The sequence below is a fragment of the Corvus moneduloides genome, chromosome 6 (genome assembly GCF_009650955.1).
Source record: "Corvus moneduloides isolate bCorMon1 chromosome 6, bCorMon1.pri, whole genome shotgun sequence".
Lineage (NCBI taxonomy): Eukaryota > Metazoa > Chordata > Aves > Passeriformes > Corvidae > Corvus > Corvus moneduloides.
The window spans coordinates 14,310,879-14,332,810 of NC_045481.1; the positions used below are offsets into that span (position 1 = coordinate 14,310,879).

Here is a 21,932-nt window from a genome sequence, read left to right on the forward strand (position 1 = left end):
ACATATCTTGAAACATTTCACAAATACAGTGACACTGAAAGCTAGAAAAGAGGATCATCTCACTAATCACTCTGGAGAACAGTGCCCAGCATCATATTATGTATATCACACTTTGAGACAATGTTCCATAAGCTAATAGTTTTCAAGAAGCTTTTCTTAAATTTGAACCTGTGAAGATACATAAGAATTTTTTTTTTTTTGTCTACACATTTTCTACCTTTTCCCCACAACTTCAAAGAGTTTTCACTCTTCCAAAATGTAAGGCAGCCCCATATGCCCATGATAAAGCAGAAAACCTTAGAGCTTTATGAGACAAGTGTAGGGACCCCTGTCCAATCCTCATCAGGGACATTCCCACATCACAGAGAACATCAGTACATCTGGCACTGACTGGCAAATGAAGTAGAAAGATCCAGCTCTTATTACCCTGCCTGAAAAACATCTGCAGATAAGAGACAGGTCGATATGTTCTTCCCATCTGAAGGCAAAATCTGTCTGATTTAGGAGCAATAATTGTTCTGGGTTGTGTGGCAGCTATTTTCAGATGCTGATCCTCTTCTGACTTGTCATGATTAAGGTGTTGTTCAGCCTTCCTACTTCAGAGGTTCCACATAAAGGAAAATAACAACTGGGCACCTCTGTGCAGAGGCTTCCATTGGCAGACAGAAGATGCTTGGCAGACAGAAGGTGCTTGGCACCAGTGAGAGGCAGGAAGAGGAATGTTCTCTGTCACTGCCAATGCTGCATCTGTGGAGAGGGTGTCATGGTCTGTGCATTGTAAAGATTTTAGAAACAACCAGAAACTGTTCGTTTGTTTGTTTGTTTAAAAATGAAATTATACAAACAGAAAAAGTGAGGCGATCTCATGTGCAAATGTCACTGTGACAAGTGCCTCAGCTTATTGGAGAACCAGTTACCATTCCTGACACATAAATACCTCCCACTCATTTTATGAGTGAGACACTTCAGTGGTGTTGTCTGTAAATAATACAAAATAACTTGCTTACAAGAGCAGACATCAGTTTTTTCCTTCCTCCCACTTTCCAATGCTTGTCATGCCCAGCTTCATTCACTTCAATTAAAAGACCATGAACTCATTAAAAGGAGATGATAGAGAAGTGCAGAATTCAATGATGGAATTCATGATGTATGTAAGCAATGCTAATAATAATTCCTTGTTGAAAAAGGAAGCTACTATTATGATCAGCAAGGATTACACTTTGTTTGCTGTCCCCAGTATTTTAGGTCACAAAGCATATTGCTCCCTGAATGCCAAAGCTGACCCTAGGGCTAAAACCAATGGAAAATGAATGAAAGAAATTGGTTTGTTGTTTTTTCCTCCCTTCTCTTGGAAGTAAAGTAATGAATGCTGAACAGACAGCAAAACAAATAATTCTTTCCTGGAATGGAGCAACAAGAATCCTCCTTAAAATAGGACAGCAATGAATCTGGAAGAGCCAAATCTCTCTAAAGGCACTGACCAAAGAAAACTGACCAAATTCACACTTTTCTGGTTGCTGCCAGCTGCAGAATCCATGTGAGTGTCCCATGTCCCTTCTTTCCCCATCTGGTCTGTACAAAGAGACGCTGCTGTTCACCCTTCCTGGATTGCACCTCCTTCAGAAGCTGACTTTGCAAGACTGGTAGAAAAGGGTCTGTCATCTTTCAGATAGATTGGGAGATAATGTTTTTCTCTTCCCAAGAAGAATTCATTGCAACTGTATTTATGTCAGTTGAAGAAAGGGAAAAAAAATGTCAGAGGAAACATAGGTATTGAGATTACATACTGATGTATCATTTTGGGAACATGAAAACAAAGGTTCTGAAATAGGAAAATTGTTCCCTTTTTCCTTCTTCCGCTTGCCAGAGCTATGCCACTCTTGCACCTTTGAAGTCCCTGTGAGCTACTGCATCAGACATTATTAGATCTTGTGAGACAGAAATTCTTCATTAATAAGCTGGTGAGGCAGTGGAACAGGTTCCCATAGAAGTTTTACATGTCCCATCCCAGAAAATGTTCAAGACCAGGTTGGATAGGGCCCTGAGCAACTTGGTCTAGTGGAAGCTGTCCCCACCCATGGCAGGGGGGTTGGTACTAGATGATATTCAAGGTCTCTTCCAACCCAAACTATTATATGACTCTACAGAGAGCAACATCTCCAAGAAATGCAAGCTCCTTTTCTGGTGGCATATGTCAGAGCTTTTTGCTTTATAACAATATTAACTTATTTTATTCTCTTTTTTTGGTTGTCATTGTGTTTTACTTTAACAATATACTGAATTTGCCGTGAGCAATTAGACTTGGACTGGTTTTGGGAGAAGTCCCAATTGACTCTTTAATTGGTTTTGGCAGAAGGGTTCCAGTGGACTCATTGCAAATATTTTGTTGAGGTGGTTATGATGCCTTAGGTTTTAACTTTCATATTTTTCAAATCCTATACTGCCTAGTGTGTAACTCTGAAGTTTCTTGTAGCCTGTTAATTTCTGCTCTCTCACGCTAGGTAGACATAACAAAGCCTCTCCAGGCCTGCTCTCCAAGAACACTCAGACTGTCTTAGGCCAAAATGTGTAAACCTAAAGTCTCTGAAAGGAGGTGCAAGCTGAGGGGAATTACATCATTAAACTGAAGCTTTAATTGGGGAATTAACCCTGATATGCAAATGAACCACACCTATAAAAGTGTGAAGAACTCGTGACCCATGGTCCATCTTGGGGTCTATCTTGGCAATAGCCTCTGGCTCCCCAGGGGGTACCTTTGAAGGCCTTTCAAACAAATACCTACCTTATTCCCTTACTCCTGTCTAGTCTCTGTTTTTAGGTGGCCTCTCAAGGCATCAGTTAAGCCGCAGGCAGCTGCTCACTTGCTCCCCCACCAGCAGGACCAGGAAGAGAATCAGAAGGGTAAAAGCTGGAAACCTTGTGGGCTGAGATAAAGATAGTTTAATAGGGAATGCAAAAGACACACACACAAGCAAAGCAAAACAGGGAATTATTTCCCTGCTTCCATGGGCGGGCAGGTGTTCAGCCATCTCCAGGAGAACAGGGCCCCATTACATATAACAGTATCTTGGAAAGACACCACTCCAAATGTCCTCCCTTTCCTCCTTCTTCCCCCCACTTTATATACTGAGCGTGATGCCATATGGTCTGGAATATCTGTTTGGTCAGTTTGGGACACCTGTCCCAGCTCTGTCTCGTCCCAGCTCCACATGCACCCCCAACTTCCTTGCCAGCATGGCAGTACAGAAAGCAGAAAAGGCCTTGGCTCTTCCTAGTTCACATGCTGCTGTCAAGAGTATGTATCCACCAGTTAAGAGTCCAGTGACAAACCCAGATAGATGAATATCCACAAACAATGCTAGCTGTCTAGTTGCAACAGGAATAACACAGAACTGCCACCATGATTAATGTCAATCATTGTTAAAGGAGGTAACATCTGAGGTATACAAAGAGACTTTACTGACCAAGGAGTCAGCTCCAGAGAATGAGATCCAATGTCATCTTACCACGCTCACATCAGAGCTCTTGTATTCAAAAGGGAACTGCTCTTTGATGATCCTAAGGTGTCCCAGGTTCTTCTGCTTTCTGGGAGAAGGAGAGGCTCTGTCTTAGAGTTACACAGCTCGGACCCAAACTGAAACTTATAATGAGAAAGAAACAAAATGCAACAGACCTATCAGGTAGAGGGCTGACCTGTAGGATTTAGTTGTCCCCCAGGCTTTTGTCTGATTTCCCATCCTATTTTTGACAATCTACAATCAGCTTAGTCTGCCTCTTAGTCTATTAGTTACATAATTTCAACAGAATGCTTGAGAAGAGTGTCCTTAGAATAATTTCTTTGTTTGAGAAGCAAAACATTCACAGGTATCACTAAACAGGTTTTCACACTTCACAAGGAAAGGAACTATAGCTCCTAGCAAGCATTTGAGCCATCCCCGTCTGTGGTGGCAGCAAAAACTGCAGTGCACCAATTGTCCCAGAAACATATTTTGTGGGGAACAAGAGTTGTACCTGTAGCTGCACTGATGGAGCTGATGAAGCTACTAGAGACACAGAAGACTAAACAGGACCTGAAGAGACCATTCTGTTAATTTGCCCACATTGGGACAGAATTCAGTGTTCTCCTGAGATGGATTTTAAAGATGAAGACGTGGTGAAGATCTGCAAACTCCTCAGGGACCTATTTCAGTGTTAACTACATTATTTGTTAGAAAGCGTTTCCTAATACCTAATTTAAGGCTTTCTTTTTGCTGTTTAAAGTGATTGCTTTCCTCTCATCCTCAGCTGAAATGAAGTATACTTCATTGCCTTCCTTTTCATAGCAAAAATTCAGAGGTATAAAGACTGCTATCATTTTTCCTTTATTTTTCCTCTTTCCTGTAGCTCAACAACAAATGTGTCAGCCTTTCTACACAGCTCACACTCTCTAGACCTCATGGGCTTTTCCTGACCTCTTTTCATTTTCCTGCATCACTCCTGAAAACAAAGTCTAGAATGGGATATTATGCATCAAGGATGGACTTACAAGTGATACCCCAAAACATTTTTGCTTTAGCTCTACTAATAATGAAAAAAATGTTTGTATTGAAAAAGAGAGTAGACTATCTGTGCCTGTACAGCATCGAGTAAGTGAAAGCTTCTCCTAAAGAGCTCACACACAAACATGGCATAGTGACATGGGCAAGAAACAGTACTAAAAGAAAATTAATAACCAAAAAGAGAAACACAGTACTATAGTCCTTAATAGATGCTACATACTCTACTTCTTAGTAAAGCTAAACCAAAGATAGATAATGAGGAGGACACTTTGTGTCTCCATAGTTCAGAATCTGAGGAAAAAAGCATGTTTGGTTGCATATTGTAAATATACCCTATATTTATTAAAGCATGCAGCCCCTTGGTAAGGGGAATGGTACATGCCTATCCAAAGGGAACATCTCACAGAACAGCTCACAGAAGTATCAATGTTTTTGGCTGAGCTCCAAGCCATGTCACCTGTCCAAACTGATCCATCTTTTGTAGACCCATACATAATACCCATCAAGTCAAATAAACTATGATCTAATCAAACCAGATACAATGCCTCTATAATGAAAGAAATCACCTATGAAGTCAGGACCTGAATGAGCATAAAAATACCTACAAGAGGGACAGAAATTATTTTGCTGTGGCAGGTGTCCTACTCCAAGGTTTAGTATTTTGTTCTAACCTTAAGGAAAGTTTCCCTCACTTTATTGAAAATTTAACAAGGTTAGGCTCAAGTGTGTGAAGAAAAATCCTTTTTTTAATCTCTCGTGCAATGAAAAATGCTTTTCATTCCTTTTGAGAAAGTCTTCCATAAAGCAAGATGGTGAGGTTTATAGTAGAAAGACAATGTTTTTCTATGAGGAGTTGTAGAGAGCAGTAAGATCCCTTCACCTTCTCTTTTCCAGGCTGAGCAACTCCAGGTTGACTCACAGTCTATTTTCATATCTTGTGCTCCATTCCCTCAAGTATCCTACAAACCCTCTGCTGGTCTTGCTCTGCTCCATAATGTTCACATCTGTCTAGCACTGGGGAGGCCCAAACTGGGTGCAGTACTCCACTACAATAAACCCTACAATAAAGGTGTATATTTACAAACATGGATCGCTCAGTGTTATTTGACTCTAATCCACGCCGATGGTTCTAGTAACAAGAACCTGGATTAACCTCTCCTTCTAGGGTGGGTTGTAACAGTGAGCCTGACCTAGTTTTCATGAACCATTTTGAAACACTTGTTCAGATCTCACGTTTTTAGGCATGTTCATTTATATCCAAGGCTTTGACACTCAGCCTGTGCATTCACACTACCCATGTAATTTGCTCTAAACATGGGAAACATTTTTACAGAAGTCAGAGTGTGTTTGCAGATTATTTCTGAAAAATAAATTGTATAGATCAATTCTTCTACTTGCTGTAACTTTGCACACCTCTCCCAGAGTCTGGCAAGTATGTATTTTGACATTTTAAAGGCTGTGGTGGTGAATGGTCAAGTATTTAAATTTAACTATTTACTGATGTAGAAACTGGAGAATGTATCTCTGCCCTCCCTATTTGGCGCTATATCTACTGAGTTTGCTCTGCATCATTTGGTTTTGCAAGGGCAGTGCAGGGACTCCATGAAAATAAAAGGAATAGTCAGGTCCCCAATAAACCAGTCATGGTGATCAGGAGACTCTCCAAGGAGAGGCATAATATGTGCTTACTTGGACACCAGAGGAAGAATGAATATTTTAGGTGGCTTTCAGGGAAAAGAAGGCATTATTGCTGTTTCATACAGTATTTTATCTAGCAGACATGGGCTGAGACGATTATGAGATTGAGCTGTGCCACTGAAAGGGATGGCCACAGAAATATCTGGCTTGTAAGCCTGTGTAGCAACTGGGCAGACATGCACATGCTGTCAAAATGAAGGTGGATCTCCACCTTCCAGAATGAGAGATTCAGGGAATCTGCCAACAGCACGGGCAGACATTGAAGCATTTGTAGAAACTAAGCAGGGTTTTAAAGGTGTAAGTATTACACATAGGATAGCATCAGATAATTCTTTATCCAAGTCTCTCCCTTCCTGTCTTTTTTTAGTGTCTCCTAAATACTAAACTAGCTTATTTTGGATAGTTATTCTCTACTCTTCCTCTTGATCATGATACATGAAATAGGGTAGATATTGGTTAGCTATCAAAAATTCTTTACTGTGAGGGCGGTGAGGGACTGGAACAGGTTGCCCAGAGAAACTGGATGCCCTGTCCCTGGGAGTGTTCAAGGCCACCTTGGATGGGGCTTTGTTATCTTCTGTTTTGTTTTGTTTCTTTTTTCTGTTCTAGTGAAAGGTGTCCCTGCCCATGGAAAGGGGTTGGAACTGGATGAACTGTAAGGTCCCTTCCAACCCAAACCATTCCAAAATTCTATGTAAAAAGAACTCAACACAGAGAGATAGAGAGCCCAATAGGGTGCTTGACCATGGTCAGACAGCAGGAACACGGACTTGCCGGCCATGATTTCTGTTGTCATACTAAGGAATGCTGCTACATTTTATGGGATAGTCCCTCAGATCTGCTGAGTTGGTCACATTTGAAGTCCTCAGAGCAAGACACCAGGGCCTCAGGGCGATGGGTCTCAGGCATTCCTTAAACAGCTGGACCAAGTATTACTGAAGATGAACACACACACCTATTTCAGGTGGAAATTGGGTTGTTATTGTTCTTAGAGTTTTTGAAGGAACAGATTACCATAAATACATTTTTATTAAAGTGACTGGGATGTTGGAATTTTGAAAGGTAGGAGCAGGCAGTCATTCATTCAATGGATATTATATGCACTTCATATTCTCACACAGGTAAAAATTAAAGTTTTGAAATACAGAACCCAAATCAGCTACACTGGAAAATGCAAATTAGATTAAATTCAGAGTTTTCAAAGTGCAAGAACATGAATATATATGCATACATAGCATATTATTTAAAATACAACATTACTATGATATGCTACACATATATATTTTATATTATTTATTTTATGTGCTACTTGGGATGGTGATAAATGATCTTGTGCATTCACCTTCCAAGAATTCAGGTCTGGTTTTGAGTGCCTCTGGCAGATATCTTTAAATCCTTGCTTTCTTTTAGAAAATAGGGCATGATAAACAAGGGGACTTGTTTAATGTGCCAGTGCAATTTTTAAAGTGGTTCTTTTCAAGAAGACCCAAAGCTGAGAGCCTTTTAACAAAAAGTGTCCTGGAGATACAGGCTTGAGATACTGTCAGATTTAACAATCCACCTTTCATCACTTGTCAGATACTGTTGTAGGAAAGCCCATTTAGAAATGTCATGTGGTAGAGCAGCTGTGTAGGTGTACACTGGATGTCAGAACCTGTTTCCATTTGCTGTCTTTCCTCAAAGTGCTCATTAAGGGACCATAGTCACCATCTTCTAGCATTGCACTTCTGGGTATTAAAGGCATTTATGCATCCAAATAAAATATTTTTATACTGTGTCAGATGGCACAGGTTACAAACTGCAATTTAAAACGGTGGTTACTGTAACTTCATTACTGAATCACGTCATCCCAAAAAAAAGCAGTGGACACAAGAAAACTAGTATGAGTGTATATTTTTGTCAGATATGGCATGACTAAATATGCACCATGTAGTCAGTATGTGATCTGATTAAATTTCTTATTTTTCCATGAGACTTGTAGAGAAAGTGTTGTTTTCTGCACCGTCAAAAGCTCAGTCTCACAACTCGGTGCACTGTTCTTGCCCTCACTGATGGTGTTTTCTCTGAATGTTTCCAGTGAAGCAACAACAGCCTAGCAACATGTAAAATGAACTCTTCTACTTCCTGCAGTGGTTTTAATGTGACTGGGGAGGCTGCTCAGTATGCCCTAGTAGGTTGTTAGTAGCAGGATTTAAAGCAGCTGCCTCTCTTTCTCAGATGGCTACAAATTCTTGTGTCTTAGACAGCCTTTTCAATACCATTTCTAAAAGTCAGTGTTGGGTACTGTCAATATGCTAAAAAGTTTTGATGCTGCTTTTCTCGTCCTCCTGCAGAAACGTATTTTAGCAAGCTTGGGATTGGGACTAGCAGGAGTGCCTAAAGACTAGGAATATCTCACTTTTTATAGGCCAAATTCCGTTACATTCTGCTTCCCCTTAAACAAAAAGCAAGTGGCACATACCTTTAGCTTTTCAAACACCAAAAGTTTGATCATTATTAAAACCGAGACATGAAAGATTTTCTCAATCTGCCTAAAGCTAGAGAGTCGTGATGGTTTTCCAGAATATCTTCCTCCCTCCCCTCCCAGTAACGTGGTTTCATTCCCTAATACTAACACGAATGGGAAGTGCACTACCTTCTCTTCATGGCTTGAGGGGGTCATTAGTTTATTACAGATGTTCCAAATTAACCTTCTACCCCAATACAGCCAGCTGTGGTTACACACTGTGCAACTTCAGCATGATAATATTTGCTTTCTAAAACCCAGGATGTTTTCAAAAGTAAATTATCATCTTGTTTGCATCATTGTGTATTGAGAAGCCTTTATGAGTGTTTATGAAAAGGGCAGGAAATGAGAGGTAAAATTGTCTGTGTTTCAGAAAAGTTTATAGTTTATCTAAATTTCCTGGCCTTGAGGAATTTAGTGTCTCTAATTCAGCGCTGCAGTAGAATTAATTGCCTTGGATATTCTTTTTAATGTGAATGTAATGCTCAGACAAATACAGCTATTGAGAGACCTTGTATTGTTTGGTTCACTTGTACAGGCAGAGAGCCTGGAAGTCCTAGGCATGAGCTGGGGCTCCACTTCACTCACCAAGGCTCACACAGGCTATGCACAGGCTGCCAGGTTGGCACTTCCCACATCATGTTCAGCACCCCTGGTTCTCTGCTGCAGATTGGGAACCCTCCCACTTTTTTCCTGTGGACCCAGAGATGACAGGGTAAGGTAAGAGGTAGTGGCTAGTGGAATCTGGTATGTGCCATCTTAGAGGTTTATGTGGGATGCCACAGAGGCACACCAGAACATGGGCAGCAGTAATGCTCCCCCCTCTGACATCACAACACTGCACAGAGAGCAAAATGCCTTCCCTGCTTTGCAAAGCTGACAGCCTGAGTGTCTTGAGAACAGACTTAAATATTTACTTGCTACTACACCATCCACAGATTACTCTTCTCTGGGGAGTTGTCATCAAGCCTTTAATGCAATATTCAGGCTCATTAACAGCCTGTGTTGACAGCCTAAAAGAAAGAGGTCAGAACCCAATATTCAAATGTATGATGTCTGCACCTGAGGAAAAAAGCAATAACCAGAAAATATCCGCTCTCAGAAACAGTCTGTTAACAAGAGCCATGCTGATGGCGCAAACAAAACATAAATGAATATATCCTACATTTTAAAGGGCAAACCCCAAAGCCAAAAAGCAAAAGAAAGCCAAACACTTCATGAAGTCTGATAGAAGCAGCTATTGCTATCAATTACATGCAGTAAAAACTAAACAAGAATGGTAATAGACATGGACAGCACTATAAAAGTTCCAGAGAGACAAATACATAATAGCTTACAGGTAAGGGACTATACAAGGGCAAAAGCCTAGCTTAAAGTAAGAAAGAAGGGGCCAAAAAAACCCCAGAGACATTATAACAAAATACTAAATAAGTAAATATCAGTCAACTAAAGTCACGGATCCTGGCTTTGTTGCTAAAGCAGAATTACCTTATGTGGCATCAATTAACTAATTCTTTCAACCTGACAAGATTACAGAATTAGAAGGATCTCGACCCTCTCTTCTACCCCTACTCTGCAATTTTGGTAGGAACTTTTTCATTCTGTTTTAAACTTGTCCTGTAATCAAAATTCCATATCCTTCCCATGAGATCCTTCTGTTTCTCTGGCCTCACCACATGGATGGCTAATGCTTATCTTCCTTACAACAATTTAATCACATATTCCTCATCCTGTTCAAAACCCACACTGGAGCAGGCTGTTCCTGAAGAACTGCACCCCATGAGAGGGACCCACCCGGGGCTGTACCTGTGGGAAGAACCCTGAAATGGAGCAGGAAAACAAAGTGAGGATTATGGAGCAGCTCAGATGAAAGGTTATGAACTGATCACTTGCCCAATTCCCATCCCCTGTGCAGCTCAGGGGAGAGCAAGCAGAGCCAGTACTGGAGTTGAGCCCAGGCAGAACAAGTGGGAGGGGGCAGAGGAAGGTGATTTTAGTTTGTCTTTTCTTCTTACTATCTAAATCTATTTTTAATTGGCAATAAATTGATATAATCCTCCTCAATCAAGACTTTTTGCCCATGACAGTAATTGCTAAGCAATCTCTCTGTCTCAACTCACAAGCCCTTTCATCATATTTTCTCCTCCATCCCATTGCGAAAGGAGAGTGAGAGAATGGCTTGGTAGGCATCTGGCAGCCAGCCAAAGTCAAACCACCACACCTCCTTGCAGCCATCTCTTGAGCATTTAGAGAACATTATTATGTCATTTTATAGAGCAGATGTACAGTATCTATCCTCTTCGATCTCAAATGAAGGAAATTTTAACTAATGGTAGCTTTAGAGTATAGAAAACAATGAGCAGTAAGAATTATTGCTCACCTGAGCCTTTCCTTGGCATTATTTAGCATAAGTAAAGCTTCTCAGAAAGAGAAGAGCAGGATAAAACTCTTCCGAAATAAGAGGTGAACTGGAATTTTCTAGAAGCATAGTTCATAAAATGAGCTTAATTGCAAATAACAATGTTATTAGACGCACTTATCATACATAACTGTTATGGTAAGCAGGAAGAGCTTCCCTCTGAAACAGCATTCCTTTGGGGATGAATTCATAATCAGATGACTGGCCACAAAAATTATTAGGTCTTCTCAGAAGCTTTAATGTTTGAACATCAGGGAAGCTAGCAAAATTTTCATCTCTAATGTACTAACTATCATTTAGTGATTTCTAAAATACAGTAACATTCCTTGATTTAAATTACTTTCTATCATCCTAATGGGTACACATTTGTTTATTAATTTATTGTATCATACTGTTTTTCCCTTTTTTGTATTGGAGTTTCTCATCAGAATCTTGAGGTTGATGGGGTCTTTTACATTTCACAGTAATTTTTTTACACTTCACAGTCATAAAAACCCAGTTTTGAGGGTGGGTGTCCTTGAATGCTCCTGCTTCCCTCCTTGTAGCAAGGAGTCAATATTCTTTCTTATCTTCAGTTCTTTAAACTAAGCAGATCCCATTGGTCTATTTCTTGTATGGCCACACTCAAAAGTGTATCATGTAGCTGAGCTGAATCTTTGCCACTGGAAGAAATTATTTCACATATTTTACAAGTTTTACCCTTGCCAATGGAGCCTAGGATGGCATTTCCCATTTTTGTAACATGACATGGTTGACCAAAGTCCATACTTGACCAAAGCTTTTTCTTCAAAATTGTTGAAGAAAGTTGCTCCCCATCCTGTATCAACAGGGATGATTCATCCCACTCGTATAGCATGTCTTTGGATAATTTTAATTCTAGCTTCCTTTTAATTTCATCCTATTATTAATTTCATTTTCAAATTTGCCAGGAACATTTTTGAACTCTATTTTTGTCATCAAAAGAATTTCTGTCTTTAGTGACATTTGCAATTTTAATTTAAGAATTAATTACTAGAAACTAGAAACCATCATCTTTAGTGCATTGCAAGATGAATGAGTTTGAAATCCTCAAAAGAATTAAGATTTCATGTCATGCCACCTCTAAATTTTAATGAAGGTCACACAGATGTAACTCAGTCACTTTAGACTGATGAAAGCATAAGTTATTTACTTATCTTGAGATTTTTGGTGTCTCAGGCTACCCAAGGGTCTAGCCTGTACAAGGGTTTATCTCTTAACATCAGGAGAACATGCAAATGACACCAATAGAGAGGGGTTTATTCCTGATTCTGTTCACCCTTCATGCTATTGTCTGGGGGAGGGGGGGTTTAACACTATTATATTATTAGTATTGATATTATTCAATTCCCCCTTAAATTAATTTCCCTGTTAAAAGATGGATTTCATTCAGTTGGCATGCATTACATTAAGCAAGGAATTCAGCTAAGTTCTTTAGGGGTTCTGTCTGTCCTTTTCATTAAACAATAAATGAAATTGTTTCAAAAAATGGTCACTACAAGTTTTGCTCATAATACATATTTCATCTTAGTTATTCAGCACTATGGAAAAAGATCAGTCATTGTTCAGACATCTAAAGTAAAGGCTTATTTTTTCACTGAGATGTTCTGGAACTATTTGGAGTGGCTCAGATTCTGTCCCCAGTCCAACAGAGTTTCTGCTTGACGATGTGGGCTCATCCAGACTGCTGGAACCCATCTGCCAGCAGAGCAGGGCTCATGAGAACATTTCTGTGCACAGGGGGGATGTTGTGTGCCTGTCAGATCCAGAGCTGTTGGCAGGAAGGAACAGATTCAAATTTGGATTTAAGCTTTAAAACCAGAGATTTATGTAATTTGATGGAAAGAGAACAATTTCATCATGCTTCTTTGAAGTAATTAGAAACAATTTTGGAGCTAATTTCTGTGCATAGAGAGATTTCCTGGACTGGTGTTATCTGTGCATTAGGCCATAATCCCAAAATTTCTTGTATTTTTGCTTTACTGTTATGGCCTCAGTGGAATTAGCAAAGATACTTACATAACTAAAGTCAAATACATAAAAACAACCTCTTGGTATCAGAACCAAAAGATGAGTAAACAAACAGTGGCAAAGGGAAGATAATGCTTTAAAGACTGTCGTACCTGAAGAAATTAGCATATTTTCTTCATTTTCTCTTTTCTCGAGTGATAGAACTTGTCTTGCCACTGTGTATTAAGAGAAATGTGTGAGAGGAAGCAAGAATGCTATAAAGATCCTGAAGCCCCCTGTTCCCAAGAAAACTATCTTTCCATCAGACCATAAACAAAAATCAACCCAGGCTTGTTGGGGTTTTTTGTTTGTTTGTTTAGGACTGAGCTAATAATACATCTTGTCATAATTGCATTAAGTCATGTGCTTACATTTTTGTTCAAAGAGTATTTTATGAATTCGAATGTAAAAGAAATCCAGGGGAGGGAAAGCCACCGAGGAGCTGGAGACCTAATCTTGGGATGCTTCTGCCCTCTCGTGGCCATTGTGACACGCGTTCTGCAGCTCTTTACTGTGTAAATACATCGCATTTATTCTTGTTCACACCCTCGACCCTTCTCTAAGCAGGTCCTCAGTGTGCCAGCAGGTGGCTGTGCCTACACAAGCTGAGACCCCCTCCACGCCTGAGCTCTCTGCCCAGAGGAAAGCAGAACTCTTTGGCCCTATAATTTTACTTACAGTGGAAAGAGGGGCAGGACCCAACCAAAAAAAAAACCCCCAATCCACCACATAAACCAGGTTTCTGATAAATTTGTATTTCTCCAGCTGCAAAATGGAGATTTTCCATTATAATAATGAAAATCATTGTTAATGTAATATAACCATAAGTCTTGGAGGAAGGCTAAGCAGAAATTATTATGAGAAATTTTGTTATATTTTTGGGTGCATGCTTTATTTTAGGAGAATTGGCAATTGCGCCCAGTTCTTCTTATTATCATGGTTTAGTATTGGCATCTGTTGCTGGGTGTGGGTAGCTGATGAGTGCAGGTACCTCCTTTGTGTCACTGGCGCTGTTTTTAGCATATTTGGGCAGAACATAAGTGGGTTTTGTTTACTCTGTCTCTGGCAGTGGACCCTTTCCAGAAACTTGGGGAGATTTGTTGGTTATGGTGTGTGACAAGCTTTGGTTATGATTCCAGTAGTGCTGAGTTGTGGTTTGGTGTAGACACTGTTGATAGTGGAGGTATATTTTCTGTGTGATTGGATTTTATTGGTGTAGCTGTGTTCTATCCATGGGGACCAGGGTGGGTTTTGGTTGCAGGTTTGGGGTTGTTGCTAATTTTTTTTGTCTTATAACTTTTATGGGGGCTATTTGGGGAGGGATTTGTGCAGTTTAGGGTAGAGAGAAGTCAAAAAGTAGTTTAATTTAAAATAGCAACTTTGGGAGTTGGAGATAAAGGTTTTCTTTCTGAAGGGAAAGGACTCTAAGAAGAGGTATAATCTTCAATCTTCGGTTTACAAGACCAAAGTTCTTATAAACTATTAGAGTAGTTTTAGAGGTTAAGTAATTTGTTTTCTAAAGCTCCAACAACAGGAATAGGATTAAGGGAATTATGAAGTAGGTGAGGGAGGCAAATTGTCTGATGATAATGAATGGATGTTCTACTGCTTGGCTACCTACTCATCTGAGAATAAAGAAATTGTCTACTAGGGTTTAGGACAGGAGTTGTGATAGGGTTGAAAGGTTATTCTATGTTGTTTTGATTTCTGTATGTGGGGGACAAGGAAAGACTCCTACAGAGGTGGTGAGAGCTAGGACACATTGTGTCACATTACACTGCAAGAGCTGCAGAGCCACCATGGCAGAGACATTGGCTGGCTGTCTGGCTGAAAGCCATTGCCACTGCTCCAAACACCATCTCAGGCCTTGAGAGACACATTTTATGGTGACATAACCCAGAGAGAATCAATTCAGACAAGGGGACTCATTTTAGAAGTAACCTTATAAACTCTTGGGCAACACGGTATTGAGTGGATGTATTATGTGCCTTATCTCCCCCAGCACTCTGGAAAGATGGAGAGGTATAAAGGGCTGCTGAAGACTATGGTAAAAGCATTGGGCATAGAAGCATTGGGATGTAAACTCAGCAGATGCCACTTGGCTGATTAACACTACAGGATCTGCCAACCACTTTAGTCCTGCCCAAAAATACCCCTACACAATGTGAGAGGGGACAACATTCCCATACTACACATAGGGAAGTGCCTGGGGAAGTTGATGTGGATTTTTCCTGCCATGGGAAAAGGCAAACCCATTCATGGGATTGTCTTTACCCAAGGACTCAGGTGTACTTGGTGGGTAATGCAGCAGTTGTATGTTGCAGGAATGGCCTGAACTGGTGAAGAATGAATTTTGAGAGGAGCGAGGAGTGTGATGACAACCCAAGCCGGGCTGGTGACCAACAATCAAGTATGCTGTTTCTCCTGTCCTGACCACTCATCCTGATGGAATGGAGCCCAAGTTATGGATCTGGATGGAAGGAGAAAGGCCATTAAAGAGAATATAGTGTCTCTCTGTGAAAGAACATGGGATAGTAGTTAATGAAAATGAGGATGTATGTGCAGTTTAAGCTGTATGCATGGGAATGCAGCACAGTTTCACCTATATGGGGCTCTTAAAAGGTGAGCAGATCCAGCTCCTTTCCTCTCCAGTCGATGAATCTGTTCATGGGTGGCACTTCAAGAGTCTCCATTGGTGTGATATTACCTCCTGAGGCAGTTGATGCCAAGGATACGAGGGGCCTCTAGGCCAGTCTCACTGGGGTGCTTTTCCCACTTGTCCCCTGTTAAACTCACCTTGGTGTCTAATACAGACAATTCCTGGCAACTCCCTGTCCCTCCAGAGGTCCAGATGGGTTCTGCACTCCTGTGTCTTGATGGCATCAGTGTGCACCAGTATCCACTAAAGCTTTGTACTTCTGTAGATCTGATGTGCCAGGCCATCAATTCCACACAGTCCAGTATGTCTGGTCCTCCCTTTCTTCCTCCTGGCCAAAGGCAGGGACCCTCTATTCCTGTTTCTGGCGGGGAATCTTTGTGATGCCAGACCTAAAGTCCCCTCACCAGCATTAAACATGTGGCAAACAGTCATCCTTTTTCAACTTCTGCAGGTACCTGAACAACCTTGCTCCATGTTTTCTCCTCATGTGTGAAATTATTATAAACAGTATGAAGAATGTTTATTTGACATTGAAATACCAGCTTTATTATCCTGGCTGGTCACAGAAGAATTGTGTACTAATTGTGTTTTTCGTATACATCACTCACTGCAGCTGCAGAAGATTAGGGTCTATATTTTGTCCATGACTTAAGTAAGTACAGTTATCAATTTATAATGAGTTTTCTTAATGATTAAAAATTATAGAAATTAAAATTTTAAATTCATTTCCATAACAAATTGTTATCTTGCCTCTTTGCAAACAAAGAGTAGCCGAGGAGCTGATGATTGCTTCTGGCCATTCTGGCCCCTTCCCTCCTGCCCTGCATCACGGGCTCCCTCATACCCTCCACTGCATCCAGAGGGCACTCTGGCATCAGCTGGATGCTCTGCAGGATTCCTTTAGCACCACCAGGTGTCCCTGCCATTTAAGAAATCACCATCCGAACCCTGCCTTAGAAGACAAAACGCTTTTTTTTTTAATCAACTGGAACAGTGTTTCCAGAATGGGCAAAAATGCGAGGAGCATCCATCCTCCCTGCCTCCCTCGCTCTCTCCCTCCGTCCCCGAGCACAGACTGTGACAGAACCGAGATGACTTTTGTCCATGGGGGTCCAGGCTGTGACAGCCTTCCAGCAATACTGTAGTACGCTTACTGCCTCTGCTCTTGTCGCGTGTCTTCGAACAGAAATGAACACGAGAAAATACCTGACATGACCGTGAGACATTTCGCAAAGACAAGTAGCCTGGTACCATCTGCCCACCTTCCGTGGCAGCTCTGGGAGTGTGTGTAGCTGCTCCACCGGGAATTTCCACGGTTCCTGCACATCTTCCTTTGGTCCTTGACCCTGGGAACGAGCATTCAAGCCCAGACGGACAGGGGCACTGCAGAGGTCCTTCCAGCCTTGTGGGCTGTCTCAGAGTCTCCGGTGGCAAATGTCTGAGGAAGGAATATAATAATAGAGAAATACAAAATGATTTTTTCTCTCTCCTATTGTCCCAGACTCCAACTCTCAGTAAAGTCCTTCCCATGCCTTCAGAGATGCCCTTTCTGTGCCTTATGTTCTTATACTGCAAAAAAACCATTTGAAACTACTGTCTTTAACTGACCTGTACAGTGCCACACCACAAGCACCAATGGATTTTATGAAATAAACTATATTCAGTACCAATTGGATCTATTAAGCTTCCTTTTCTCATCTCTGTGGTTGGACAGAGGTATGCATACAGGTCATGTAAAACTGCCAGAAAATGATGAAAATGAAACGTCAGAATCAGCCAAGAGTTTCCTCACCTGGGTCAGCTGCTGCATCAAACAGCAACCCTCTGGCAGAGGTGGATTTTTCCTCTCAGCCTAGACCCCTCTTGCTCACCTCCCTTTTCCTGCTGGAGCTCTGGGTCTCACAGTTAAAACAGCCACATTCCAATTAATAGGGCAGAAACACCAGCCTTTTCTATCATGAAGAAAAGACTCCTGAATCACTGAGATGTCTCAAGTATGAAATATTGTGCCAGTTTTTTCAACTGTTTACTTCTGTATTCCTGATTTCCACATTAATTTATTTCTATGCCTATCTCAACTCTTCTTTCAAAAGCATTGATAAAACTAATTGCTAACACACATTCTACAAATCAACAGAGATTATTTTCAAAATTTGGATGTAATTTAGCACATCATGTGGCAAATATAAACCTTGCTACTATGAAATTATTATTTTAAGAGCTTTCTGAAATGTATATACCAAAGTATTTACACTTTAAAAACCCTGGTCCAGAGTTGGTATTACCAGACCCTGTTTCAGCATTTTTAGGTGTGAAAGATGCATTAGATCACTCAATCTGGCAGTTAAAAAATAAATTTACTCATGAGAGGGCTTAAAAGGAAAATATTTTCTTAATTTAATACCACACAAGTGAGGCAGAGACATTTATAAATAAATCATAATAAAAAGTTGTCTTCTCTGAAATGATAATTTGAATTTCGTTATAATTTTCTGCCCGAGAATTTCACAGTAAAGGGTAGCTGTAGTTCTGTAGAGACTCACATCAGTGCCAACTGGAGGCATCACTTGGTATTACACAGTTTCTTTTCTTGATAAACAAGTTAATAGCAAATACATATGCACAGGCTATTGATGCATTTACTGAAACATCACCATCTAAATTTCTACCAGCCATTCTCTCCAGTGCTTAAGCAGACAATAATCCCCTGAGTGAATTAGATGCCTCATGGTAAGTGCATCATTTCTTCCATGGACTAAGCCAGAGTTGCTGTGTTTGCAGCCTTTTACACTGCTCCAAGAGAAGAATGAGTCAAGCAGGTTCAAAAATCAGTTGGAACTCATGTCCCAATGTTAAAGGGCTAAAAAACAAGGTAGAGAAAAAAGGAAGATGTGGGATGCTTTCATTAATTCCTCCTTCTCTAGGATTTAACATATTCCTTCTGTTGTTGGGTGTTTAGAAGTGCTTCCAGACCACAGTATTCCTTTGGGTGCTGCAATGGCATTTATGGAAGCCAGAAGGAAGCGATAATGTATAAAACTTTCGGCAAGAGCGTTTTAAAACACAGACCAATTTTGTGCCATTTGAAAAGCGTATAATAGGAAAAATCAAGGCACTTTTCTAAAGAGGACTACATTTGTAAACCAGAAAGTGTCGTCTTTATTTCTTTACATTGATGTATTGCACAGACATTGCCAGAACCAAAGTATCTGCAAACAGGCTAATTCCAAGATACCGTTGTAGTTTAGTATTACTTTTTACATGTAGCAAATCCCCGGACAGAGAAAGGCTTAGCAAGGACACATATGGAAACAAAACCCCTTAAATGTCCTCAATACTCACTCCATAAAGGAATCAGACAGGCAGAAAAATTAAAAATCATAGCAAAAAGAAAATTGGAAAACCAAGGTATTTTTTTAACTGAAGTCATTCTAGAGAAAATTTTCAGTGCGGAATTCCCCTGTCAGACACGCAGATAGCAAAATGCTCACAACTGCAGGTTAATCACAGAAGCACCATGGAGACACATCAGACAGCAGAAAAAGCCCTCTGCTCATGTCAAAGGGAATGTAGGTGTTGGAGAATCCTGCTAAGCAAGCAACAGCCCTGTACATAGCCTTTCAATTTTAGTTAAATTTTGAGTCACAGTGATTTGGATATACAGGAACAAAACTTTTTCTTAATCACAGTTAAGGACCCCAGTGAAACTCAAAGATCTATCAAAGACAAATGCAAAAATAAATTAGGACCTGGGTTTACAATAGATCATTATTATATAATGTTAGGTATTATTATATCATATAGGTAAATTTTGCAATGGCTGTCTGCCAAATGAAGGTCCCCACTGTAGTAAGAGCTCAGCAACAACAGAAGCCAAGAGAATACACATGAGAGAGAGGCATTATTAATGGAACAGCTGCAGGAAACATTTCTGACAGAGCTGGCATCTTATTAACTACTCCTAGTCCTATGAAGAAACAGGAAACTGTAATGTTCATGCAGCTCCTTGTTTTGTGTTGCTGTGGCCAAGGGAAAAGAGAACGCGTGGGTGGATTTTCCGGTGGATGCATAGTGCAAGTGAGATAAAAATTCTGATTAAATATTTAGACTCAGGGAAAACAAAGGTGATTTGGGACATAAACTGAGCTGTGTTCTTGATTAATAAGGAAATGGTAATGCTGCCTTCAGCGAGTAGAGGGCAGCAGTACCATTTGCTGCATAAATATTCTCCTGTAGACTATGCTTTTGTAATAGGTGGACAGAGAAGAATGGGAGTCCGTGTTATGGAACAGGCAGCTGGAGGAAAGGGAAAGAAGGAAAGCAAATAAGTACAGTTCCTCTAGCAAATTCAGTTCAAGGAACTCATAGTATTGCATTTAGCATACAAACCAATATCCATGAAAAATACCCCTATTTTTTTTCCAAATAGGACTTAATTATATTCTGTGCATGAAAAGAATGAATTCTGCCTTAGGTCTGTCAAAAATATTCTGGCCATTATGAATCTATATGGAGCCAAGAGGAAGGCACACAGTGCATGATAGAGGGAATTATCAGGCTGCATGCACACGTGTGCGTACCCTGCCTAGACCAGGGGTAAGAACAAGGCTGGCAGTCATGAGTCTGTGCACAGCGCAGCAACAGCTCTGTGTGTTTATGTGGCAGAGTGATAGTTAGTTATTTGATATTCAACCAGGTTTGAGAGTTTGCCCTGCCATTCTCTCCCCAAAGTTGTCCCTGGTATCTATGTGTGAATGCTTTTTCTGTTTTAACAGCCAGGAAATTAGAAGCCTTCAGGGGTTGGAAGCCTGATTTGTGTCTTCCTCTGAATTTGGATAAGTGAAGCTGTGACTCCTGTCCCCAGCTGTCAGCCCTGCTACACACAGCAGAGAGGAACAGATGACAGCCAAGTACTCAGAACAGCCAAATAACAACTGGAAGGATCTGCCTGTGTTAATCTGGCACAAAGCAGCGATGCTTTTGGTTGTTTAACAAGTTTGGATATCATGGTTTATACCATACTTATGTAGGTTGATAGAGTGCCAGAGGTCTATAGGTATAGATCAGATACATCTTCACCTACAAGTACAGCATTAGCCAGTAGGGGTTTATGGAGAGCCAGTGGGTTGGCTGGGTGAGCAACACCAGGACATCCACTGGGAATGGGAAGGACTCTCTACATGAACAGGGGCATGAGGCACAATGCACTCCACACTTGTTTCCTTTTACTTTTTTCTAGCAAAGAATGACTCATGTAGTTAATCAGGATTGCTCTGAGGTCTGGAAGTGGCGTTTTTCTATTTTATCCCCATGAAATTTTTCTATAATTTTTTTTGAGAAATTTCTGCAGAATAAAACTAAATCTACCAAAGGTTTAGCATATGGACAGCCCAGACATGCCAAAGGATAGAAGCAGATAATTTGTTCATAGATATGTAAGAGGATTCCCATAATTTCTTTCATAATACTTTGCTTGATTTTTTTCTTCCTATGTTTATAACAGAAATGGGGAAAAACCAACCATTGTTTAAATTAAATCTGACAAAAGGATTCTATCACAACTATTCAGCATCCACTGATGCTGGGCTGCTGTTTAAGACTGACCTTAGCTGACCTTTGTAGTGGGATCATCTAATATATTAATCATTAGAAGGGCTGCACTGTTACACAGAAGGAGAGAAGCTGGTCAGCATTTTGCAGAAATCTGTGTTTTCAACCATTGTTTTACCACAGATCAGCATAATCAATTTTATCAGTTTTATATAAGCTTATCCTGGCTCACACACAAGGTAAGTGGTTGCCTCAGGACTGACATGGGACACCTCATCCAAGCTGGACAGAATTCTTTCCTAATACTAAAAGTTTCTGTTGTTGATGAGGCATAGCAGTGACAACTGCAGCCATCTAAGGCTGACCAATGCCTTCTGGTAATTATTGATTAATTCACTTCTGGACTGCACTGTGATTGCTAAGTCATGGAAGTTTCAGCGATCTAGGCAAGATAATGACATTCAAAAAGGAAAAGACGCATAGCTTCCCTTTTGCTCACAAATTAAGACCACTCTGAACTCAGATCAGAAACTA

General features: G+C 40.5%; 1 long non-coding RNA gene across 1 annotated transcript in view; it reads right to left on the reverse strand.

Annotated features, from left to right (window-relative positions):
• Window positions 1–3,167: 3,167 nt before the first annotated feature.
• Window positions 3,168–21,932, reverse strand: part of LOC116445015 — a 29,720-nt gene continuing 10,955 nt past the window's right edge. The window contains exons 2-3 of the long non-coding RNA XR_004240624.1: window positions 17,111–17,286; window positions 3,168–3,640 (exon numbers count right to left, since the gene is read on the reverse strand). This is a non-coding gene — a long non-coding RNA (uncharacterized LOC116445015). The remainder of the gene's footprint in view (window positions 3,641–17,110; window positions 17,287–21,932) is intronic.